The following is a 27,865-nucleotide window of genomic DNA, read 5'->3' as shown; positions in this document are numbered from 1 at the left end:
GGCTTGGTTGACACTGCAGCTATCAAATGGGCAACTGTGACCTCTGAATATGCTCGGGCCACAGCTAGAGCAGTTGCTTCAAATCAGGATATTAATCCAGTAGGACCCAGATACACCCTATGCTCCGTAATTGCTCCATCCACCAGAACGGAGTCGGTACGATTTCGGAGGAAGCCATGGTGCTAATGGCGCCATGGCTACCTCCAACCTCGTAATGAGGCCCAATGAGTTGTAAGCCCCGGCTAATCCATTGAGGGCTCCTGCAAATGTTCAAGTGGCAACATTGTGACAGATGTGTGGCTTTGGGGGAGGGGCATGGGGTTCTGGTGCATACTCATCTATAGAGTATACACATTTCATATCTTTTGCGGTCTCTTGCAGAAAAGGGCACCTAAGGAAGGAAAGAACATTGAACAAAGATAAGAGAGCAAAGAAGTGCGTGAAAATGGTTCCAGTGGCCAGGAAAAACACACACAGTGGGGGAATACCCAGAAGAAATATGAGGACATGCTAAGCCATGATGGCATCATCAATGAAGCAGGCACTGGTGACAGTTCACACAATCATTCATGAAGCCCGTCCCTAAAAGTTGGCAATCAGGTGTTCAATGTGTATAGGGAGGTGATGGTGGCATCTGAAAAACCAAGCCCTACTGCAGCGAGTGCAGCACTGCAAGGAACTCGGCATAAACGGCTTCTGGCTACCACAAGCTCTGTGTAGTCTGACGGGGGGTTTAAACAAGCGAGTGAGACACCACGCCAGACCACCGATTCAAAGAAAGAAGGCAGGCACCCATGCACACACAGGTAGGGAGGTGATGAGCCATTCACTAGTGTCTCACAACAGCCGTCACTGAAAGCAGCAATGACCTTGCAGTAATCCTGAAGGCACTCAAGCACATGAAAGAGGACGCCTGTAAAAGTGTTCAGCAGTAGTCTGCGACCTCAACAGAGTTCTGCAACAGACCTCAATTGAAAATGATCAAAGGGTTAAGCTCATCTCTAAAAGAAAAGGTGGACTGGTTGATCTCCTTCATTAAGCTTTTGCAGAATCAGGAACATGAACATGGCCAGCTAACCCCATGCATGGAAAAGGGAACTACTGCAGCTCCTTCGTCCAACTGTTATTCAGTTCAAATGCACTGCAAGTACGTTAGTGTTAAGGTTGAGATTAGTTTGCCCTCGGTAAGTGGGGTAGGTGACCAGAGAATGGCGTGTAAGCATGATGAGGCGTTTCATCCGGGTATGTCCGAGCATGAGCCAACCCCCGTATACACAAACCCTCGTCGCACACTAGGTAGGCAATTAGGCCCAGTTCCAAAGTAGGTGAAATGTTTGATCCGCCAATATGTTGTTTATGTAGGATGACCCTGTGCATGTTGTGTGTTGTCTGCTGCCTTTATAAATGGCAGAGTGCATCCGGTGTGTAGTTGATGCATAGTTTCATGCACCATGTACCTATTAACTCAACTGCTCCACGTTGTAAAGCAACAAAGCAAGTAGCTTTGTAGCCCATGTATGAGGAAATGCCCACTCCCGGTATATACAGTAATCAGCAAGAAAATGCCTGATTAATTGCTTAAATGATGTATGGAAATGCAAATCAACAACATATGTCAAAACAACAGGTTAATGTTTGTTTTTATAACGCTTACCAATGTACTTGGAACAACAAGAAATCTATTTCCCTGAAACGTAGGATGGGTGCTGACTTCTTAACAAATGTGACAAGTGCAGCTCTGGTGCTGTCTGTTACACTGTAATGAACTCAAAGGTTAAACAGAGACTTAAGGACAAATTAAGGACCTCTGGGGTGATCCTGAATTTCAAAAAACTAAACACACCAATAAACCCAAAGGACCATGCAAATACAGTACACAAATTAGTCTGTATTCATTGCAATACCGATTTTTGTTTTTTTTGTTTTATTGTTTAGTGGTTTAAGAAAACATTTGTCAACCTTAAAAAAAGGAAAATAAACTAAAACAAACATTCAGACAACACAAGCATCAATAAAACCGTAAAGAAAATTCATGAAACATGTTTTAAAACATATCACAAAAACTCACTGCAAATTCGAACTTCAATTTCCTAGATAATAAAATTCATGATCATTAAGAAAGAAGAAAAAAATACATTATACAACAAGACCTGTGCCCGCCAGATCTAAGGAATTAAGAAAGCAAACAACTGCAATTGCAATAAAAGAAGGGTGCCCCTGCAAGCACAAGGCCCAAAACACGTCACACCCCAAGTCTGTTTATTGTGCAAATGATTTTTTTTAAATGAATGGATCTCATACTACTAAAACTCGGGCAATGGACCACAAGGTGTTCTGTTGTTTTTAGATTATCTTTGTCTTTACTGAAACGACAAAAAGAGCAAGCATCTAATATTTTCCTCCATCTATACACAGTGGCTTTTGTATAATGCAAGTTCCATCTGAATCGATGGCAATACTTTCTCACTCTGGGACAGGAGAAAATCTTTAAAGGACCAGCTACCATGCCTAAGCACTTATGTACCTTGGCAAGATGTTTTAGACTGGGTAGCCTATGTAATAAATGTGTGGTATTACACCAATCATTATTATTCAAAGTTCTTTTGACATAATCTGTGTTTTCAATTAGAGTAGATTGAGTGAGCCCACATGCATTTACGATCACATCACAGCGTTCCTCAAATTTCGCAAGTATCTTTCTTCATCCTCTCTCCTATATACTGACAAAAAGTATTTTCTGGTGGACTTAGAAATCTTTGAAAAAATGTAAGTACCCGCCAAATGCCCTTAAATCTCAAAGATCCAATTCCTAGCTCCGACCTAATAGCTACCATCGAGATTGCATTTTGGATTCCCAATACTCTTCGCCATATGTAACCCTCCCATTGGTCCAAATAGTCGAGAAACCATTCTCCCTGTAGTTCCTCTCCATATAGAAGTTTTCGGAACCACCTTCCCAATATAATACCTAATAAAAGGGAGGCAGGAACATGTACAATACCTTGTTTTACTGTAAATCATTCGTATAAGGAGGTTTTCTGCCTTTTGACTGAGGGTGTTCTTTTTAAGAAGTTTATTCTCTTGGCTCGTAACCGGGAACCCCAAATAAATTAGGGAATTCATTCTCTCCAGGGGTTTATCCTTCAATACCCACTTCTTAACTATCTTATTATTCCCATTTGTGAATGTAAGGATCTTAGATTTGCAGAAATGTATTTATAGGTTGTTTCTATCAGAATATCTAGCAAACGCGTCCAATAGCCTCTGTAAACCAACTCCTGTGCAGCCAGCTAAAATAAAATCATCCGGTTAAGTCAGCCAACTAATTACCAGCCCACCAAGTTTCAGACACACAAAAGATGCTGCTTCCAGACACTCACCTATATCCGAAACCTACAAATTAAAAAGGCAGGGGGCAAAAATGCACCCCTGCCTTAAACCGGGTGCAGCTTGAATTTTCCAAGAGAGTACCCCTTCTCGGCTCAAAAAATTTGAACATTACTATCGGAATGCAGCCATATGAGAACATTTAACAATACACCTGGGATTCCCCAAGAGTGTAACTTTTGCCAAAGTTTGTTACAACTGACCAAGTTGAATTCTGATGATAAGTCAATTGCTGCTAAGTGTATGCATTCGTAGGATCCTGAACTGACAAGTCTGAAAATACCCAATAATAAATGCATTCAAAGAGGTTCCATGTGATCTACGGAATCCTGTTTTATTTTTGCAAAGTCTATCTGTGCCCAATGCCCATGCTTCAAGCTGTTTTATTGCCAGGGATTCAAAGATCTTACTATCAGCATGAAGTATGGTAATGGGAAAAAAAAATCTTTTTTTATTGATATAGTTGATATACAACTTTTCAATAGATTTCTTATTTAGAGATTTCATTATACAATGTTTAAAAGAAAAAGAAAAACAGATAAAGAGAAAAATGAAAGTAAGGTAGAAGTACTACAAAATATATCATTCAATTCATATCAAGCTTAAAAAGGATAAAAAATAAATAAGGAAAAAAGGTAAATCAAATGAGAAGATAAATCAATTTCAAAAGTTCAAAATCAGAAACTGTTTCATAATTACAACATAAGTTTTAAAACGGGCGAATATTGCAATCTTATAATCAAGTAGTCTACCAATATACCAATTCATTACACTATGAGTCAAAACTCTTGATTCTTGTAAATCAGGTTATACAATTAATCATAGCCTTTAGGCATATACTCATCCAAGTGGCACAAGATTTAGAGTGCCTGTTATGAGTCATGCATAACATTTCAGAGTTTGTATACACTGTAAAGCCTGGTTTACTTTTTGTTGAGATAACTGAGAATCGAGATCAAGTAAAAATATATATTTCACAATTGAAATTTGCAAACGAACAGATTTTGCATGGAATAGTCTCTTCCAGAGTTCCTCTGAAGTGAGAATTGTCTGACTTTGAAAATGTGTCTGGAATAGAAGAATTCATTGATTTAGCAAAGAGGGGAACTCACACATAACATGTTGTAGAGTCTCCTGAATTGATTTATTAGCACAGAATCTACAGAAATGCTCTTGTCTGGTTAACTGCTTTCTAGAGGCACGTATATCTCTAGTAAGACAAAAGTTTAGGCAAAATCGTAGGAATGTATTTCTTAAGCTTTGGTGTGGAAATTTTTGTAAATACATTTCAGTCATCTTAAATTTGTTTACTTGAAAGAGATTACTCCGAACGTTTTTATATGGTTTACAACCAGCCATGGTACTACTCCAATCAGACCAACATAGCTTTAATTTTGCTCGTATGGGATTTTGTTTCAAGAGAATTTGAGAGATGCTTGCTGTAACCATCAGGGAGCTTACATGATTGCGCCATGATCGAGGGTATGCATGAGAAGATTCAAACATGTACTTTGCAAGTTTTGATATTAGTAGGTCAGTATTAAGATCAGGTGTGAATATATACTCACGATATAAGGCAAGTAGTTTCCAATTGGCCATAATGTGTAAGGACGGAAAACCTAGATCATGTCTTAAAAGACACATTGGTAGAATCTTGGGCAAATTTAGGACTTTTTTCCAATAAATTCCCTCGAGTTTGGTCCTAAATAGTAGATTCCTTATTGGTTTGGTTTCACTCCCATACAAGATTATCGCAGACACTTTCTGCATATAAAAGGTGATTGCAGGTTGGTAGGAAAACTTCCCATATTTTGCTTGTATGCGAATCGCTTGCGAAGCACAAGTGGATGTTTTTCTCTTTAGCTCGTTGACATATGAGTCATCATTCAAATCGTTGTTAATGCTGACACCCAGATATCTATATTCGTTGACAATTTCAAGTAAATTACTATCTAGCTGCCCTTTATAAACTGATGACCTAGATGGTTTTTTATTTGACAGGCATAAAACTTTAGTTATTTTTTCGGATCAGATCTGACCCCTTTTTTTAAAGATGCAAATAATATATGATGTACGCCATGTGACTGGAAGTTCTGTTGTTTAGAGAATTGTATCAAATACAAACTTCATAATGACCAACCATATTTTTGGGATTCCCTTTAAATAAGCTGCTTGACAGACCGTTAGTTCCAGGTGCACGTGAGTTACTTACCTGCATAATAGCCTGATATATATTTTCAGTTTCAAAGTTCAATGCACCATCCCACCGAGGAGTCTGATCATCCAGTGGACTCATGCACTTCATACCTGAAACAGGATCTACCAAATACAAGTCTGAAATGTGGGAAACCCATTGTGCTTCTGAGACTGCATTAATTCTTTTTTCTGCATGTTCTCTGCTCAGTGCACTAATCAGTTACCAGAAAGATTTCACTTTGCTTGATACTAAACGGTTCATCATTTCTTCAGCATCTACCTGTAAAAGAGTAGCTTTATGATTTTTTTTATCCAGTTTTTAATTTGCTGTTTAAGTTTACCAATGTTGACAAGTTTGCCCTTATAGACGCTGTCACTATTTTTATGTGCCTTGTGGAGGACCTCATCTCCCTTTTCTGCAGGGCCAAGGCATGATTGTACTTGTGATGTTTCTTATCTATTCCCCCATTCTATGATACCATACCACTGTTATCTTTAATGGTTTGTTTAACAACCTCACCAAAGAACATGTCAAAGTTATCATCGGTAACCGTGTCTACCTTCCATTCGAATGTTGAGGAGGAACAAACTCGCTATTTACGGTTGTGTATTTCGATCAATCCAAATAATTCTATTAGCAGCAGAATTCAAGCAAACAGTTACAGGATATTTCTCTGAAGATCGCTGGTGTTCAATTTTAAATGTACTCCCAAGCATAAAGTCGTCACTTCAAGTGTGCTTAAGAATGTTAATGTGATTCACATTTCGTAAATAGTATCCTATCGACAAATGCATAATCTAGTGTAGAGGAGAACAAATTGTGCCATGTTATACCCCCCATCTCCAAATCTCAGGCAATGGCTCCATTTAACTTAGTAAGACCAATATTCCCCATAGATGTTACCCATTTTACTCCATTGGCGATAGTTAGTCGCCTGTTACTATTTCTTTTGGAGTGGTGAGCATTACCCAAATTTGAGTGTGACAAGAACTTCCACACACTTAAACCGTCAGAGTTTAAGTCACCCTTATCAGAATACTACCAGTTGTATGAATCCCCCTCCACATTGGAACATGTTCAGTCAGGGCATTAAAAAAAACTCTAAATCCACTACTCCAGATTGGCAGTATATATTACAGAGTAGGAATTTTTGAGCAGTGGGAACATTCCCAAAGGAGAACTCGACAGTTAAAATACCTTCCATGAGGTCTGTGGACACTATATCAAAAGAATTATAATAATTTTTTAGGAGGACAATCAAACCACCCGTCGGTCTACCCAACTTGTGTTTTTTGGCAGATTGAGAACAGACACTAAACCAATCAAAGGCGGGCTGATTAATTATACTTGTTTCTTGTAGACCGACAGTATCACAGATTCTCAGTGTTGACACCAATTCCAAGCTGTTAAACAGCTGAGTGTGCCCTCTAGAGTTCCAAGACAAAGATTTCAGTGAGACATTCACTATAGCCTAGTTGTCGCCACTCTTGCGTCATGTGGCTTGTTAAGTGTAGATGCCAGCCAAGACCAATCAAAGACTGAAGACTCATTAGTCACCTGGTTTATACCACAATATATTTTACTAGCGATTTGTGATCCAACCCATACTGTCTGGTCTCTCCTAACGGTACTTGGGAATTTGGAATGATTCACGGCCAGTTTAGTAGGCAATGGTTCAGAGACTTCATACAGTGTTGCACCAAAACCAGTTTGACCTAGGGTATTAGCTTCCTTCATAACCATTTCAAACAGGGCTCTAGACTTAAAAGAAACAATCGCCCTATCCATTCTCCCATGGTCCAGAAACAAATCCCTGTTAATATCCTTTGACGAAATTCCATTTAAGACAGGAATCTCTGAGAATATTTGAAGCACTTGTAAAGTAGCCCAGAGTAACAGGGGTTTGCACCACCAATTACAGTTTAGCAAACTACCTGGGGCCTACCAAACCCTCTGCTGGGAATGACAGAGGACCCAGCCATGGGACAAAGCAGTACTGTCTTTTATTTTCCAAAGCAGACAGGGATCATACAGGAAACAACAAAATCTCTAGCCATCACAGCTCTTGAGCCCGTCTCATGAGCTTTTATCCCCAGATGACATCACAGTTCCTACCCCTTCCACAAAAGCTAAGAGTACTTTCTATTGTGTAGCTTGGGTGCTATCACCTATATGAGTGGTCTAACTGGTCCTTCCGTGTCAGGTGGGTATCCCTGAGACTTCCCCAAAATTGATTTATTACATTGTTGCAGGGTCACAGGATTGGTTCTCGTCCCATTACACACCACCTCAGGATTTGTGTGCCCTGATTCCCTGGAGCGGGTCTCCTCAGGCCTGGGACCATGCTCTGTTCACAGCGCTCAGTGTACCTTTGCAAGGTTATGAGAAAAACTGTGTGTCCCATTTGTTGGCACTGGTATAGGCACCTAGCCTGGGAGAGTACATGTAACAATTCTATCTGTATTCGCTGGGAACCGCTTCTTTTCCCACCATGAGTAAATGGCTATTGTTCGGCTTGGCTGAATCATGTGGGTGAGGACCGCAAAACTGAGCTACTCAGACTGCAATTAGTGAGGATTTATTCTGTTATTTTGCAGGTGGCTCCCTGCCCTGGGAGGCAGGAGCATTCCACCCGCCCTTGTCTGCGAGCACTGGCCCTGTGCTTCGTGCTGCAGAGTCCGCATCTCTTTGTTCCTTATTCTGAGGCCTGTGGCTTCATGTGAATTCACTACAGTCATTCTATGGTTTTCCTACATATATATTTCATTATTCTCCTGAGGGGTAAGTAGTACTCGGCTCTTCCACGTTCCTTATACGTCTCTGAAGTTCCATATAGTGAGTTGCATTGAAGCGATTACAATCTTGCTCTGTGTGACATTTTGCTTTCTTGCATTTCTACATTTGGCTAGTGAAAATGAAAAGGCTTCTGACAGTATGTACATGTATCTCTCCTCTATCTACAGAATTGTGTATGCATGTTTGTCGTGTGTGTATGTGTAACTTTGCGCAGGAATGCGAGTTTACTTCCTGGCCCATGTTACAATGTTGTGGTGCCACTAATGATGTAATCATGGCTGGATATTTATCATTAGTCTCATTAGTCAATCTGGTCCAGTGATGGGGCACCTCTGTCCGCAAGATAGGGTTTGAATGGTTGTCTAATAGAATATCTGCTCACATACGTGGAATGCACCAGTCCACCATGGGGTTGGCAAAACAGTGACTGGCATCTGTCATTTCTCGTCCTTCTGGCAGTCATGTGAATATGGAACATGAGGGCCATTCCAGTGACTCTCTCTTCACACCCCTCACCTATTCAGTAGTGGCATTCTCCCTACTTTCGAGTAAAGACATTCAATCTACATGTCATAGTCTGGATAAGTAGGGGAGGACCGCTGGTCATTATGACTTTTCAACTCTTAGTTTTAATTTCTAAATGTACTTTCTTCTGTAACCGTTTTGATGGTACAATTCATATATGGCCCCTTTGCCCCCCTTAAAGTAGAGCGAGGCTTATAATCCACATCACACTGAGGACGATTGGGGGCTGGCTTTTCAAAAGGGCGTGATTTCTGATGAAATTGATTAGCAGCACTTGAGTCTCTCTGTGGTAAATATAAACTTGAACTTATTTGACTTTCTCAGTGTGTGTAGTATGACCGTTATATGAGCCCTTAGCCCCTCTTAATACAGACCTTGTTCTGGAATGCTCAGCAATATTAGAGTCTTCCAAGGGTCTGTTTCCCACCGGGCAGAGTTTATCATAGAGATAGTCAAATGTGTTGGTATCCAGAGCAGAAGAGAGGGTTTTCAATGTTAGTTCCTTGTGCAAATTGGTGGCTGTCAGCCTGATCTGAGAGACCTCATTATGTGGGTAAGTATTGCTAGCACTGTCAGCCAGGTTTACTGGTGAGCCAACATAATTTCTTACATTAGAGGTAATGTAAGGTCTGGGTAAGGATCTCTCTGGCAGCCCCACAACCAAACCAGTTGATTGGTGGATAGTCTTAACCAATTTCAGGCCGCTGTAATCTGAGTAGGCCGGTGCAATGTTACCTTTGCATATCTCCCTCAAGACTGATGTGGAGGCATTATATTGTAGATCTTCCCATTGGGATATTATAGACCTGCTTTCAATTCTTCCATCAAAACCCGACTTACTCAAAACGTGGGTTTGTTCTGCCCAGTCTGAAAAAGTGACTGTCCCAGCTTGCTCCAAAGCTCGACACAAGGCATCTACCAGAATTGGACCTGCAGTTAGGAGTTGCAGGCCCGCATCCATCACTGCATAATCATACTGGGTGCCAGTTGTTGTTAACTTCTGTACTGGGTCCTCCACTTTATTGGAAGTGGAGGCCAGGAATTTCTCAGTAGAAGCTGTAAATGAGTCATGCTGTAAGCAAGCATTCTGTATCTTGAAATGAGGTAGGCGTATTGTTTGCATTGACTTGTCTTGAGGGGGATCTGCTGATTCCGTGAACTTAATTTGAGATGGAACCGCTGAGTCCATTACTAGTTGTGGTTTCAAGGCCACAACTTGTGGATGCTTATCCGGAACACTTATTAATGTGCCACCGATGACAGAGTCTATAAGGACGGCAGGAGACACTTAATACTTCTCAGTGAAATTGTCCACAATCATAGTATGTTTGGGAAGAGCCACCTCCTCAATGCCCTTTGGGAGAGACGTTTCCTTTCTGGCCAACATTTCTGGAATAGTAAGATTTCCCAAAAAAGCTTTGTATGGGGGGCGCTGTTGCGCACGACAGAAATGGCCACCTGATTCCAGAGCTCCCGCTCCACTGAGATATCCTGCGCCATAACATCCGTTATAACACTGCCTGTGTGGTCTATCTGTTCTGGGAAGGCAGTCCAGCTATCCGTGGTCAGCCGGCCGAACTCCTGTGGGTCGGGACTTAAGAGCGCCGAAGATACAACCCCTGGCAGATCAGCCGATGCACGCGGCCAAACGTATCCTGCTACGAGCTCCAGGACGATTCACGCGAGTGCTGCGGCGTGGCTGTGGTGCTGAGGCCCCTGATGGGAGGAGCCTAAACTGCAGCCCAGGCCCGACGCCTTGCTGGTAATTCGCGGGGCTATCCGCAACATGGGTGGTTCGATCGGATGACCTGACCTGCATTCCAGTCCGGCCCCAATGTGTGGGGACCCGCGGCCGCTGAAATCCTGAAAAAAAAAAACAAACCCGTGGAGCCCGCATTAAAACTGGTGACGAGGTTCACGGCGGGCCTGTGATACTGGACCGCAAGGAGATCCGGAGACGAGAGTAGCCGGAGCGGTGTTGGGTAAATTAAATGAAATGAAATTATATTTTATTTATATCGCGCTCGTACACAGGTGTTTCAGAGTCTGGCTGCGCCGGCTGCCGCCCAGAAAGATGCTAACGAGACCCCCACTTCTGAGCCTAGTGAGAATTTAGACAACTTAACCGCAATAGTGCTGAATGGTTTCCGCGCAGTTAACACGAAACTGGACGACATAGTGTCCACTATCGGCTCCTTAAAAGCGAGAATGGAGAAAGAAAGTTTGCGCATCACGGAGACCGAAAGCAGGATAAGCACTAATGAAGACACTATCTCGCATCACAGCCGTGACATTGTTCAAATCAAAGAAAACATGGTGAAACTACAGAGCAAATGTGAGGACTTAGAGTCTTGTTCTAGGAGAAATAGTATCTGTGTGGTGGGCGTGGCGGGATCTTTTGGCAAAAGCCAAATGGAGAAACAGCTCAAGGCACTGCTTAAAACCTTGTTCGGACCGGAGGCATTCTCTGAACATTTTCTGGTGGAACGCGCTCAGTGCACTTTGGCTCGAGCACCTAAACCGGGTGCACCACCACGCACCATAACCGCACGACTCCTCAATTACAGGGACTGGGACACTATCCTACGTAAGGCAAGAGAGATGGGCACCCTTCAATATGAGGAAAGTCGCATCCACATCTACCCTGATTTCTCCTCGGGGGTACAGGCAAGCAGAAAATCCTATGAGCCAGTCAAGAGGCTCCTAAGAGAACGCCAGACCCCATACGCTCTGATGTTCCCGGCGAGGATGAGGATCCAGCATGCAGGGAGGGCCCATTTCTATGGCCCTCATTACAACCCAGGCGTTAAGGGGTTAACGGCGCCATAAAAGGTGGCGGCGCCGTTAAACCCTTAACGCCTGATTACGAGGTCCCTTTGCAGGTGGCACTTTAACGCCTGCTTTTAGCAGGCATTAAAAAACCAACCCGCAAAGGGACCTAGGAGCTAATTACGGCACCGTAATTTACGGTGCCGTAATTAGCGCGTTCCCCAGTCCCATTGAGCCCTATGGGGCAAAAATGGGAATGGGGAAGGGCCATGGCGGCATGGGGAATTACCGCCCCGCCAACCTCGGAATAGGGCGGTAATTCCCCATTCCGCCATGGCGGAGTCGGTAAGTTACCGGAATGGACCATGGTGCTATTAGCACCATGGTCCAACGCCTGGGTCGTAATGAGGGCCTTTGAGTCTCTGGCCGAGGCCACGCAATATATTGAAACGTCCATACCTCTTCATCCCAGAGGGGGTAGACCGGCCCAAAATAACAGACACAGACCTGCAGATTAAGGAACACTCGACTGTCAACTCCTTCGAAGGCTCTAGTCATGATGAGTGTTTGATCAAGATATACCAGGCAATTTGGTTAGTGCAGTTGCCGGACCTGATCGGCGACCATGTGGAGCAACATGGCTACCCGCGGAATATTCCATAAGTTTTGTTGGACACATCGTCAAGTTGGGGGTGGGATGGGGCGAGGGGTTTGGAGAATTCAGCTCCAGCAGTGACTTATGGTGGCAGCTTGTTGGGGGTTGGTGCCACTCTGCGTAGCCATGTTCAGGCACAAAGAAGTTGGAGATGTTTTGGTGGTTGAAAAGTAAAAGTGTGGTGGCATTGAGGCTGGTACCGAGTATATTGTACGATTACTGTAAATCCGTTTAGTTTGACAATGGCTAATGCTTTGGTTCAGAGCCCAGGTAATGGACTTAAGGTTAAACTCCTGACGTGGAATGTTCGCGGTCTAAATAACCAGGTTAAGGTCAAGAAGGTTTCCAACTATTTTGCCAGGCATGCCCCCCAGATCCTGATGCTACAGGAAACCCCTTCGGTGGGGATAAGTAATGCCCATATGTTGCCTAGGTGGGGTCCCTTGAGGTTTTAAACTGATTATTCATCCCAATCCAGACGGGTGATCACCCTCATTCATCCAGGCCTTGGGTTCAGGGTGGGTGGTCACAAGGTTGATCCTCAGGGTAGATATGTCTTGGTCTGGGGGGAGGTGGCTACTCAATAGATACTTCTGGTCAGCACATACGGGCCCAATATCGATGACCCTGCCTTTTACATGGATGTATGCCAGATGATTTTGTCGCTTGATATCCCGAATGTGCTATGGGGGGGGATTTCAATCTGGCTCTGGATGAGACTCTTGATAGATCCTCGAAGGTGGTTAGAACCCCTAGCAGGGCAGTGCTGGATCTGAGACATGTTTTGTCGCAACTGTTGCTGGCTGATGCATGGCGTGAAATTCATCCTGATAGCAGGAGATATACGTTCTGTTCCTCGGTGCACCACTCAGAGTCTAGGATTGATTATTGGTTTGTCTCCATGTCTTTGATGGCTGGGGTGGAGAGGTGTGAAATCTTTCCCCGAACATTATCAGACCATTGCCCAGTGCTGCTGGAACTAGTGTTCCGAAAGGCCCTGTGTCCTGCTAGGAGATGGAGGATGCCGGGTGGAATGTTGGGAGACCCGGGGACAGTGGAGGAACTTCATGTTGAGATCGCAGAATTTTTTTCTAATAATGTGGGATCAGTGGACAAATGCTCAATGGTGTGGGAATCCTTTAAGGTCTGGATAAGGGGGGTTGTGATGTCCAAATCTACGGGTATGCTGAAGGCTGTGCGAACCGAATTGTCCACTATTGAAAGCAAACTAGACGTTCTGGAACAAACATACACCAACACACAAGACAAAGTAGTATTGGCCAACATACACACACACCTCCAAGAGTTTGATAAGCTCGCCATAAGGGAGGTCCGATATGTGGCGGCCCCTATACGTGCGCGTAGGTACGGGGAGGGGAATAGGGCAGGCAGAATGCTTGCAAACCTACTCAAGCACGATAAGCAACCTACACAGATCACAAGTATATGCAAAGCTCAGGGGAGGGTACTGCTCAGAGATAAAGACATTAACGGGGAATTTATGGAGTTTTACAAGGAGTTATACTCCAATAAGGATAAGAAAACACTCGCAGAAATTGAGATATACCTTGAAGCCCTCTCCCTTCCTCAACTCTCTGACGAAGAACGCCTGGCGTTGGACCGACCGGTGACTGCGGAAGAGATCGCAGAAGCAGTCAAAGCATTGGTTTTGGGCAGGGCACCGGGGTCGGACGGGTTGGGTTCCGTATTCTACAAAGAGTTCCACAAGGAACTCGTTCCGATACTGTTGCAGGTGTGGGAGGAGGCCCTGGAGTGCGGCAGGCTTCCCCCAACTATGTGAGAAGCTATCATAACCGTACTCCATAAGCCTAGGCAACCGCCGCAGGACGTTTCGTCCTATAGGCTCCTGTCACTTATCAACACTGATGCTAAAATACTTGCAAAGGTCCTCGTGAATCGGCTTCTGCCAACAATCCCTACTTTAGTACATCCTGATCAGAAAGGGTTTATTCCTACCCGATCTACTGCCCTGAACCTCCGACGACTCTTTGGTATAATCGCACAGATAGATCCCGCTAAGAGCGCGGTGGCCATATCCCTTGATGCTGAAAAAAAGTTTGATTCTGTCTCATGGGTCTATCTCCTGGCAGTGCTGGAAGCCTTCGGGGTGGGGCCCAACTTCATAAAATATGTGAAACTACTGTACACAGACCCTGGGGCTCGTGTCCTGAATAACAGAGTCATTTCCCAGATGTTCCTGTTGGGGAGGGGAACCAGACAGGGATGCCCGTTTTCGCCCTTGCTGTTCGCATTAACCATTGAGCCAATGGCAGCTGCCGTCCGCCTCAGACATTTGGATAGAGGGATCAAAATGAAGGGATCTACCCAACTAATATCGCTTTATGCAGATGACACTCTGTTATATGTTAAAGAACCAGAACTTAATATAACACCAATTATGGCTGAGGTTTAGGACTCTGCAGCGTATTCTGGGTATACGATAAACAGAGCCAAATCGGAGATATTTCCGCTCACACCGGCCACCCAGTGCCCCACAGTTACAGATGGACTTAAATGGTCTGACGACCGTATCAGATACCTGGGAATTCTTGTCTCCAGTGATAAACTTTCATTATATTCGGATAACCACGAAAGTGCCCTGCAAACTTTAACTGCCAAGCTTCAACTGTGGGGGCGTCTCCTGATCTCCTTGCCCGGCTGAGTTGCTATTCTTAAAATGGTTATCCTCCTTAAACTTCTTTATTTATTTGTCAACATCCCTATATGGCCTGGCAGAGCCTTCTTCACCAAACTCAGATCCATGGCGATAACAATTCTTTGCAACGGTAAGACTGCGAGGATAAGCTGGGAAAAAATGACAGAACCATATTCCTCGGGAGGTATAGCAGCCCCAGATTTCGAACTTTACTACTATGTGGCCCAGGCTCAGTTCGCTAAATATTGGTATAATGATGAGGACAGCACGCCCCATGCATGGATAGAAAAATACACTACACATCCCACCAACATACAATCAGTCATTTTTGACCCACGCTACAAAGACGCATGTGAATATAATCCAGTTAGCTGCACAGTCAGGGCATGGGAGGCTATATTCAAAAGGCTTGGACTGGAGGCCTCCTACAACCCCAAGATACCTCTTTGGAACTTTCCGGGGATTCCTCCCACACATGACACGAGTATACAGGAGTCTTGGAACCCTAACTGTGAAATGAAGCTCGGCGATATGTTTGTCAATGGCATTTTTTCAGACCTAGAATTGCTGTTGAGGGTGCTGGGTGATGGTCTACTAAAAACATTGCAATATTACCGCATGAGAACTGCATTTCAGAAAAAGTGGCCTTTGTTCCCGGATTAACCTTCACCACATCCATGTGTACAACTGGTAACAGCCAAAAATGGCCTGGGAATTTCTAGGCTATACGCTGAGGTTCAGGCCCATACCCCACAATGAATCAGATAAAGGAACGATGGGAGGCAGACTTACAAGTTCCCATCGAGGCGAAGCAATGGGCCAGATATTGTTCACTAACTAAAACAAAATCTCGTTTAATTCTGGCCTGAGGTTGATCCAATTTAAAATTCTTAACAGATTACATTACACGCCGGCCAGGATTGCTAACTTCACACTGGGTTCTTCGGCTGCCTGCCCTAAATGTAATGCCCCTCAGGCGGGTTCCTTTCACATGGACTGGGAATGTCCGGTAATTAAGGGGTTCTGGAGGGAAGAAGCAGAAGTATTGGAAGGCATAACTTAGGTTCCTCTGGATCTAACCCCCCAGAAATATATTTTTGGGGACATAGGCAAGAACTCAGAAAAAATCAGAAGACTATTCAACATTTCATGTGCGGTTGCCAGAAAATGTATTTTATTAAAGTGGAAAAGCGCCTTGCTGCCCAGCATGAAACAATTTTTACAAGAATTGACACATGTTAATGAATCGGAGGAGCAATTTGTTTTGACCCATCCTTCAATGTGCAGACCCAAAGACATATGGGGCCCGTTCAGACTCTACCTGTGCAATATGACTACTGATGATGATTTGTCACCATAATATTCTTATGTGAAACTGCATTGACCACATTTATTCTAGTTGTATCTTTGAAGTGTACTGTACAATGGTGCTGTTGGCCTCTTTGTTACCACTAATAAAAAAGAGTTAAAAAAAAAAACTTTGTATGAATAGTCTGGAGTCAGCTTTACTTTTCAAATTCTTGATTTCTTTTTACATTCATATGACTGCAGTTGTTCAGTTTATGTGTCGCCTTTTGCCAACTGGTTTAGGTGGGATGGGGCCAGTTTACATACCTATAACTCCGTAACCCTATTTGTCTCCAGCTGGCCTTCCATGCTTGGCTCCTGACTGGTGATCTCTTGATGTGTTGGTCGCATAGAGGTCACTAGTTGCGACCGACTGAGGTACATCACTTTGGAGCATCAGGATGGCTTGTGTTAGATTTGATTTCCCCCCCAAAGAAGTGGTCTGAGAGAAAACCGTCTGACCCACTTTATTATTTAGAAGATCCAGCTTATTCTGTATTGAGGTCGATGCCAGTGTATGCATCCTGACTTCTGTTTTATGTCCTCGTAGAGGGCAGAGAAAATTGAAATAACTTGGTTCAAAGAGAGTAGTGCAGATTGCGCTGTAGTGTTAGAAACTGTACTTGTGTCAATAGACACGGCAGGCTGGCTGATCTTTGATCTGGGAAACGGGGTTGTCTTGTAAAATGTGATTGAGTCATCCATATCATTTTTCTCTTCATCAGTGTAAAAAGAGGGGGGGAAAGAACCTCTTTGAGTGAAAGGAGTAATTCCATGCCATTCTTGACTCCAGGTTGTTATATCAAGGAGATTTCCTCGATTATGATTTTTGAAGAATGGACTGAATCATTAGACCATTTTGGGTCCGAAGGGGACTGAGTGGCATGGGTCAGGATATTGAGAGGTAAGTTTGTAGAGTGAGGGACAAGATTAATCTGTCCAACTTAGAGACTGGCAGAGGACGTTCAAGAGCCATTTCTAGCATTTGCTTGGGGATAGTTTGACTGAAGAGTTTTGCAAGACTACATAGGGCGTACATTATGCTTTTAGGGAAGGAAGTAGAAGAAAGAGTCCAGCTCTTACTTAATACTTTCAACTTTTTTAATGGTCTCCTCTGTGCTCTGTGTGCCAGCGAGGACCACAGAAGACCATTTGTCTCCCCACTCCACGCCGCGCTCCACGCAACAATGTTCTTTAAATGCTGTCTGCACAGAAACACTGCTGGCAAGCTCCTCCTCTTGTGGATAGACACTGCAAAGAGACTCACACCACTGACCACAGAAGACCACTCGTCTCCCCACTCCACAATACCAATTTGTGAAATTCTGATTAAATCTGTTTACATATTTGACATATAGAACATCCTAAGTTTGCATCTCATTCATAAGGCAATGTCCCTAGCACATCACTTTTTACTACCTTCAATAAAAATAAATATATATAGAACACACAGTGCCCAGTATCGCCATGCTCGCCTAATTCATACTCGCCTAAAGTGCAACATAATAAAAACATTCAATGCTAGGGTACAAATAATTTTAGTCAAACGAATTTCACACAGCGTGAAACACCCCTAATTGTGGGTTTTTAAAGTTAGCACTATCTTTCGGGCTTGCCCAACATGTTTCGTTCAACGTGAAACCACAGTCTAATTGCATGAACTTCTTCAGGGGCTATTTAGACATTGCCTACTTGCAGTTATACCTGTAGGTCAATTTCATAATATGGCCTAGATGCTGAGAGCATCAACCTGAAGTGCTCAAATGCTAATTTCGCAATAATAACAGTCTTAATGCATATTTTTCAATGTCCTATCCCTCTCGGGTGGGCACTTCCTCCAATCTTCCAAGGGGATTCAATATTTCCTCTTGTTCCAGTCTGCAATTAATACATATATGCAGATTTTCAGAACACATTTTCATGCTTCAACATGTCACAACACACACAGTATTTACACTTGCTTCCTTTTGCATACGTAATTATTCACAGCCTATTCACAGATTTAGTTTAATGAGTGTTTAACAAAAGCTGGATAAACCTACAATCCCTGGGTACTTTATGCTTCCTAATACCCCAACCACGTGCAAGTGCCACCAACACCTACACAAAAAGATCTTGTATGCCACTTACTAGTCACTTATCAACTGCTGTTTATCATCTCAGCACAATTTGGCTTGATTCCTGACCATGGCTCTCATTATGAGTGACCCAGTCCAAAAATAAATGCCAGTAAAAAATGCCGGGTACTAACACCTTTTCTGGACCGGGTCACTCCTACTCTGCCGGCAGGGGCTGTGAACTACCAGCAGGCCTAACCTGCAGGAAGTTCAGGCCCCCACCAGCAGATTTTTCACTGAAGCACCAGCGCCACTACTAACGGTGCTTCAGTGTTCCCATTCCTGTGGAGTCCTATGACAGGAATGGTAACTTACCGTTCCTCCGCCGCCTACAATATCCCAGTATTACCGGGATATCATGTGGAAGAAACGGTAAGCTGAGTTTGCCGGTAGCACCAGCGGCCTATCGGCAACCTAGTAATGAGGGCCCATGTGTCTTTAATTTCACATGTCCATGGACCCTATTGCCATGTAGCCAACCTATTTATCCCATCTGTTTAAAAGGATGTATGTTATCTGCCCGCAAACAGTTTGTTCGCGGGCAGAGTGCCCGCAGTAAAACTGCTTGGGGCCCCGTTTTGACTGTTCATTGAAGACGAGGGCCCGAGCAATTTTTGTCCCCCGCCTCCATTGTTAAGGATGCAGGGACACCCCTGCAAACCCCAAGGCCACAGATACCTGAACATTAGGAGCGGGGGACAACCATGCAATCCCCGCTCCACGTGTACAGGTAATTCGGTCAAAAGGGAAACAGGTACACCTATAGTTAGGTCAAAAAGACCTAATGAACAAAAGTAAACAAACAAATTGGGTAATTCCGTTTAAAAGGGTTAGTCATTCAGAAAGTTCTGTCCACTTACTTAATCTGGTGCCTCCGCTCTAGGACGCCGAGCTATTCCACTCTTGTGGCACCAATCGTCAGTCTCAGTTATTGGACTCTCGCACCTACAAAAACACACTTAGTTAGAAGGCAATTGCCTCAAGACCACTTGCCAGCTTCTATGAGGGAGAGTGTCGCACTGCTTTGGGCATTCCCCGTATTTCCGTAAGTGGTCTCTGTTTCTCTCTAGGTAAGGATATGTCGTTCCTACTTAGAAGTTCTTTTAAATTCCTACTACCTTTGAAAGCATACAAAGGGCGATCCAATTTCTTCTCTTGTGTTGCAAAGACATTCCAATTTGTTTTAGTAATCTTTTTTATATTATTGGACCAATTAGAAAACATGCTTACAAAGATCCATTTGTCTACACTCTGTCTTTTGACTGAATACTCCAAAAGAGCTTCCCTATTATTATTCAGGGCCCTTTTTTTACCAGGCATTTTGGATACCCCTGTTTATATTTTTAAAAATGTATTTATTGTTAATTTGTAATGCGCCTGTACACAAGTGTTCCGAGGTGCAGCAAGACCGTGGACCCCTTGATCACTGTGCTCAAAGAGGCACAGCTCCACCTCACTGATGAGCCCCAACAAGGCTGAAACACGTGTATGGGGTTGCTGTTGGTACTCTTGTTCGGAAGGGAATTGCCATAGCATTACGGTGCTGGACTTTCCATGTGGGTTGGACAAAGACTGATATGCAAATGGATATTTCCCATCTGTGAAAGATACAGTGAGCTAAAGTGTGGCTGCGGACTATCGAGTGGGTACCGTCCCATAGAACAAGCCAATGGGCCATGCTTGTTCTCACAGTGGGGCGCCTATAGACATTTTTTTGATTTTTGGCTCATTTAATTGTTGCCAGTCTGGAAACAAGGGTGCTGGTAAACTCACCGGCACTCTTGTTTCCGGACCGCAAACTACGTGTTTGCCTGCCTGAGCCGCTGTGCCAGACAGGTCTGACCCTGCCGGGCACATCGGTCACAGTAGGCAAACCCTTCACGGAAGCACCTGCACCGTTAGCAACAGTGCCTGTGCTTCCGTGTCTCCACTCCCATAGAGTACTATTGGACTCTATGGGAATGGGGATTAACAAATATACTGGCACCTGACTTCCCGACCACCGGACTCGTAATGAACCAGTGGCATGGGGAAGTCAGGCGCCAGTAACTTTTTACGGGTCTGCCGCAACCCGCGGGTAGCACTGGCAGGATTATCGCCAAACCCGTAATGAGGCCAATTGAGTTTCTGGGCGAAGGTGAGGAAGGGGAGAATGCCTGTCAAGAGGTGAAGCCGACAGTGGGCCTTTTGTGCCAGGTCCATGATGTGAGAAGAGAAGGAGAGGAAAGAGTCGAAGATGACGCCAAGGTGTTTTTCTTCACACAGGGATGAGGGGAGGAGGCCCAAGGAGGGGGGCCAGAGTGTGGGCAGGAAGGAAGGAGCAGGGATACGAATGATAAGGATGTCTGTCTTACTGGCATTAAGGCAGAGATCATTAGTAGTGCACCATGCCTGTATAGCAGACAGGCAGTCAGGAATGAGAGAGGAAGAAGAGGAGGTAGAGGAGGAAAGCTTGAAAGAAAGCTGCGTGTCATCAGCGTAACACTGAAAATTAGGAGAGAAGGTGGAGATCAGATGTGCTAGGAGGGGCCCGGTAGAAATTGAAGAGCCAGGGCGCGAGGACACCACAGGTGGAGAGTGAGATGGTGGAGATGAAAGGGCCCAATTGAACCTGGGAGGGTCGGTCAGAGAGGAATGAGGTCAACCAGTCCAGAGCCAGGTCCATGATGCCAAGGAAGTCCTAGAGCCGATTAATCAGGGTGGCATTGTTGACTGTATCAAAGGCAGAGGAGAGGTCAAGAAGGAGGAGAACAGAAGGAGAGCCAGAGTCGAGGTTAGCGGGCAAACCTTCACAGGTGTTCCGGAGAGCAGTTTCTGTGCCTCTGGCAGCTCTGAAGCCAGACTGGTGTTCTTGGAGGCAACCAGCAGATTCTGTGTGGTGGACAAGCTGGAAGATGCCCAGCTTCACCAAGAGTTTAGCTAAGAAGGGGGTACTTGAGATAGGAAGGTAGTTTGTCAGAAAGGAGGGATTGGCAGATGGTTTTTTGGGGCGAGGGTGCACAAGGGAGTGCTTGAGGAGGGAGGGGAAGGATCCAGTGGCAAAGGAATTATTGCAGAAATCGGCCAAGGCTGGAGCAAGGGAGACAAGTTTGTCTTTGATAGTTCTGGAGGAGCAAGGGATCACCTGTTTGAAAGAGACTTTCATACAGCAGACTTGTCTAGAGATCTCAGCAGGTGTTATGGGACAAAAAGAGGGGAATAGAAGGTAAGGTGAGAGGGGGACCAAGGGAGGCCCAGAAGAGGGGGAGGGAGAAGGATGAGAAGTAGTGGTGTTTGACAAAAGGGACAAAAGGATGTCCTGAGTTTCAAAGATGAAATGAGAGGCCAGAGAAGTGCAGAGTGCCAGGGAGGGCATAGGAGAAGTAGAGACTGCAATAGGGTTGACGAGTTCCTTGCAGATTTTGAAAAGTTCAGCCATGTTGTTAGTGGCCGCAGAGATGCAGACTTGGATATGGGCCCATTTCTTAGAGCAGATGGCAAGTCTGTATTGCTTTTGGAGCAGGCGTCAGGCCAGTTTGTCTCAAAACCTGCCACTTCCGCTCAGAACTTTGCACTTGTGTTTCAGAGCGGCCATATCGGAGTCATACCAGGAGTTGCACTTAGAGGCAGGCTTCAAGCGGATCTTCATGGCAGGGGCAAGGATATCCACAGTCTTGGAGATGAAGCGTTGAAGGTTAACGAGGGCTTTATCAGAGTGAGAGTCAGTGGAGAGGTAGGAGGGGGAGTGAAGGTGTCAGCAAAAGTGGCAGCTGACACTCGTTTCACCGGTCGAATGAAGGAGAAGGAAGCTGTCAGTGCGGGTGAAGCCTTCGCCGGAGGACCAAGGAGGTCCAGGTGAGAGGAAAGGAGGGCATGGTCCGACCAGAAGAGAGGAGTAACAAAAGGGTTGGAGATGGGGAAGTCTGAGGAGATGAGAGCATTCAAGGTGTGTCCTGCAGAGTGCGTTGGACCAGAGGGAAGAATGGAGAGGGAAAGAGAGTCACAGAAGTTGTGGAAGGACAAAGAGGCCGCATAATGGGAGTCGAGGTGAATATTGAAGTCTCCAAGGAAGAGACTCTTGGAGGAGGTGGTCACGAAAGAAGAGGTGAGGTCAGCCCATTCAGAGAGCAAGTGGGAGACCTTGACAGGGGGCCTGAAGATGGTGGCCAGAGTCAGAGAGAGACCAGGGGAGACACAAAGTCTGCAGACAAGGGATTTGAAAGAGGAATAGGACTGAGTGGGTATGATAGTAGCAGGGACCCTGTCGGGGCAATGAGGGTCACTCTGCCCCCAGGCCGGTTAAGCCTGGGTTTAGAGAGGATCTTGTAACCCTCAGGTAGGAGAGGGTCAAAACTTGTGACAAGGCTGTCCGTGAACCATGTCACAGTGAGAGCGACAACATCAAGGTCGAGATCCTCAAGGAGGTGGCAGATGTCAGAGGAGTGTTTGATGGCAGAGCGAGAGTTGAAAGCAGCTAAGTGGAGCAGGTTTCCACTTTTGAAGGTCTTCCAAGGAGGGGTACAGGAGTGTGGTACACCCGTCGGAGATGGCAGAGGAGCCAGAGGGGTGACAGAAAGAGGAGATGCTGGAAAGGGGAGGAGGAACTTGGTGAGAGATGGGAGATGCCTATCTAGAAGGACGAGGATGGGCTGAAAGCCCTGGGCCAAGACAGTGCCATTCTGATAGACATTAATGAAGACGATGGAGGCAAGGAAGGATTCCAAGAGTACCTCCCAACGGGTGCCACCATTAATGGGAGAGGGAGAGAAAGGGGAGAGTACAGAGACCATGAGGGGAACCCAAAGGGATGGAGAGGGAATGAAAAAGAGGATATCGGTGTGAGTCTGCCTGGAAGAAGAATTGACATAGGTGTCAGCAATGGGCAGGAGAGGGTTGGAGACCAGGAGATCCTTCTTGAACTTTTTCATTCCAGTCTTAGACAGAGGGGTAGGATAGGTGATAGAGAAGCAGTTAGAGAAAATGGGAGCGTTTGAGAGCAACATTGTGGATACTCGGGGGAGGGAGGTGGGGAGAGAGGGTGAACTGAAGAGCATGACACACTGGCCACAAGAAATGCAATAATCAGTCCAAGAGTGAAAGGATGAAGCAGGTTTTACAAATATAGCGGAGGTGCACGATCGTAGGAGGCATGAGAGCAAGAACTGAGAGACAGATCAGGGTGAACTAAGAAGCAAAAAGCAACAGCAAATGTGAGAGCACACAACTATGACAGTCACATAGAAGAGGAAAGAGTACACTTTTTAAAACACATCCAGCAATTAGCAGATAGGCAGATTTGACTTTCCAGCAGGTGAGTAAAAAGCAGAATTTTAAACACAGCACAGCACAGTAATAAAAAAAAAATAGGCAGATTTGACTTTCCAACAGGTGAGTAAAAAGCATACTTTTGAATACAACAACTAATTAATAGATAGGTGGATACAACTTTCCTACAGGTGTGTAAAAAGCATAGACGTGACTTCTAAGCGAGCTGAAAGGTCTAGCTTTTAAGCATGTCTAGAGGAATCAGAGACCCAGTTTAGACTTTCAATAGAGGTACAAGAAGTCTAGAATTCATAGCAAGCAGAAGTTACATATATGGCTTCAAAATAAGGTGGAAGGCCTGATCTATAAACATATCCAATAGAATAAGAACCCACAGAATTGGTTTTTCAAAATAGTGGTAAAAGCTTAACAATAAATATAGCAGGCATTTGCCCAGTAGTACACACATTGCAGGCCATACTACGAGTGCAGACAGATATGCAGGAAGTCACAGAGCACTGGGAGCGGCACAGCAATGGAAACACTTGGACAACCAGACAGGTGTTATCGTGTGTAGACAAGTTAAAGTGAGTTAGTGCAAGCCAGTATGTGCTACGTGAGGGGATCCAAGAAGGCACTTAAAGTAAGGCAGGTGAGGCAATTTCAGGGTTGCAGCAGAAGATCCCAGGAACACTTGGAGTCAAGCTTGTAAGGCAGTGCCAGGGTGGGGGGCCGTAACAAGACAGTGCAGGAGCATTGAGTGGGCGTGGGACACGCCTACGGAATGGGGCAATGAGAGGTCAGGAGGGAAGGAACAGCTGGAGAAAAGGGGAACGAGGGAGGGAAGCATTGTGGGCAATCTGGTGATTTAGACGTGGAGCATAGGGCAAGTGAGGCTGCATCAGTGGAATGCAATGTAGACAAGTCAGGGCGCACAACTCTGGGATCCAGAAAAGCGTGCACAGTGATGAGGATGGGAAGGGGAAGGAGAGGCTTACCCACTCAGTGTGGCATACTGATCCAGAGGCAGATGGGGAGGAGGCACGATCGGTCGGCAGATGCAGGCCACCTCCAGGCCCAGTCAGGGCCAGACAGGAGTAACGCCTGCCCTTGTAGGAGGCCGTTAGAGGTGGCCAGTGCTGCTTGTTGGCTCCCAGGCCTAGGATGTTGCAAAAAGATGGAATAGAAATTCAGGCAGCCCACAAGGCGTTGGCTACAAGGTCAGCCCGGCAAGCGATCATGCGGCAGCCATGATTGAGAAAGCCCTTCCTTCTCAAGTATAATGCAGCTCCACGCAGACTTCAGAGCAGGGGGCAAGGTGTATGCCCCAGTTGACAGGGTCGGACTGGGACAACAAATAGGCCCAGACACCAAAAGTAAAGTGGCCCACCCCTCGCCTCAAAAAATTGGCCCTCAAACCATCATCCGTGAATTGCGTCAATTCACGACTTTACAGAAAATGCTATGTATGTGTGTCTGTTACATTACAACACCACTCATAAAATAACATTACTTTGCCTACAGTTCTGCGACAGGGTCCGTGGCTCTGAGGCGCAAGAGTGGCATGAACCAATCACCCCCACTGCGGTTTTGGGACCTGCTTCAAGTCAATGCTTATACAGGGCTCTGCAACACCATCAGGGAAGGAGGGGTAGGGTGACAATGGTTGGATAGAATGGGTGTGGGGGGTAGGGAAACCGGAATGAGGTTTAGGGAGAGGTTATGGATAGATTGGGGATGTTAGGGTAAGGTTTGATCACTGCACACGCTTCCAACTCTAGCTGTTACACTCATAGAAACACACGTCTCTGCTTCTCACTCTACACACACATACAATATCACTATAGCAGTATACAAAGGTACAGCAACATAGTAAACACACATGAGGTAGTGCAGCACTTACTTGATAGTTGTCACCAGAGTGTCCCTTATTGTCTCCTGTGATTTCGTTGTGCCAGGATGTGTCGTAGTAGCTGTTCAGATGCTGCAATAAAGTGCTAAAATTACTGCACATGTCAAACACTGCCACGTGTTGATGTTCACATGCTTGTCCTCAAGCAAGAGACTTAGAGAGGCTGTACGCACGTGGCTACTAAACATGCATAGTAGGCTGTCTGTCGCTCTGTTAAGTGGTGGTAGAGTGTTAGTGCATGCAGGAGTAAGCAGAAATAGTAACACCTTAAGAAGCTGTTCTGATTTGTGGCCACAGCTAGCAAGCCGGCCCGCTATCAAATGATTTATGGTGCTGCACATGGCTGGGAAGCGCTGATTAGTGTTGTGCTCTGTTACGTGGCATGCAGTGTCTTACTGTTACCTTCGTAGGAAGCAGGCGCCAGTTGTCTCTGTCTGGGCCCCCTGCATGACCCCACTGCTCCCCGTGGTTATGCAGAGCACTGCAGCACTTATCTGTGTCAGGCAAGGGTCCAGGATGTCGATCTGGTGGGGCGTGGCCCCCTCGCAATGATATGAAGACAGAGTTGCTCTGACACATGTCTTTTCAGCAAGAGGACTTGAGCACAAGTTGCTAGGGCTGGAAAAGATCCAGGGGCAGGCTATGCTAATGTCAGGACTGGCGGGACTCTGGGCTAGCTACCATTTCGGTTGTAGGCAGCCCTACCCCCTGAGCTTCTATCCAGGGCTATAATGAAAAGAGGACCCAGGGCTATAGCCTCCTCAGTCGCCTCACACCCTCTCTAGCAAGGCCTTTGCTCATGGGAACTCTTTGAGCTCTCTTTAATCAGGCCTTATCAAACTTGCACTTGAAGTGCCTGCCAGTGTGTTTATCAAAGCCGTCTTCTGAGAGTTAATAGCTTAATTGGAGTTGCAAATCGCAACTGGTTTAATAAAAATGTCTTAACAAGGTCATCCTAGATATCTTAGAAGCTGCAAACACTTTGGATTCAGATGAGCAGGTTTTCTACTTTTTTAAAACATTTGTAGTGGTAGTATGTGTGTGCTATTTCAAAAGCGCATAAGTTACAAGGTAAAATAGTGTACCAGTCTTAACTGCCAAAATATACTCAAAAGGTGTACACTTCTTTGCTTGCCAATGCGTGACACAAATAAGCAAACCTGCAGAATTAATTTGCTATGTTGTTTACAGAGACCTATCATTAATCACTTCTTATTGTTCAGCAGTATCTCTAATTATATGTTGGTGCGAGTTTGTAAATAAATCAAGTCCCAGAAATGTCTCTGAAATATATGTTCTTTACAAGCAAAAGTATTTGCAACTGTCTTGAAACTTGGCCTAGATGAAAAAGGGCATCCCAGTTTTTTGGACACTTCTTAAGAAAGGTGTTGGGAACAAGAGAGGTTGAGTGAGTTAAGCTAAATACTATGCACGTACTAACTAACGCATCCACTAAGATATCCAATCAAATATTGAAAACAGCTTTCATTGCATCGTAATTAAAGCGAGGAATGGCAGGATTGGCAGTTTAGGGAGAGTGAGGACAGTCACATTGCAGCCGAATGGGGCTGAAAAGCGAAACACACTGTGCACTGCACTCCGTGACAATGTTGTTAAGGCTATAAAACTGCAGGTGCCCGGTGCCTCCTATCAAGGCAGCCCATGTGCTGTGTGGACCCGAAGACGTGCTTCTTTCAGGCCCGCCAACGCCCCAGCAGGTGATGAGATGAAGGGTAAAGTTAAACCGCAGACCAGGGGATCGAATCGAACCAGGGTTGCTCGATGTGGGACTGGTCTTGCTTTCAAGGTGAGCACGTTGCCCCCCGGGCACCTAAGCAGGTAAGAGTTGGAAATGTATATGCACATGAAACCGTCACCTGCCGCCAAACACACGAGCTCGCCCCCACGAACCATTCATTACCTTACTTGACAATAGTGCCGCACATCACAGTTTCTATTGGCATGCACTGCACTCGAGAGCCATGTAGGGACTGCAGCCCATTCATGCCAACTCTGCTACCAACCTGCGCCAATGAACCCGCTCGGACGGTCCCCTAAATCCGAGAACTGGGTAAACTTCGAGACCACCTGAGAGGCCCCTCAGCTGCTTGCAGAGATCAGGTGCTGCTCGCGCTAGGGTAAGCTTCGCCCTCAGCCTTGCCGCGTCACTGCAGCCGGACCCCAAGACCTTATGAGAAATAAGTTCTTGCGAATGGCACAGTCACTCTGCACACATGCC

This window comes from Ambystoma mexicanum, chromosome 8 (assembly GCF_040938575.1).
Source record: "Ambystoma mexicanum isolate Mex_15411 chromosome 8, UKY_AmexF1_1, whole genome shotgun sequence".
Taxonomy (NCBI): Eukaryota; Metazoa; Chordata; class Amphibia; order Caudata; family Ambystomatidae; genus Ambystoma; species Ambystoma mexicanum.
This window is presented reverse-complemented; position numbering follows the sequence as displayed.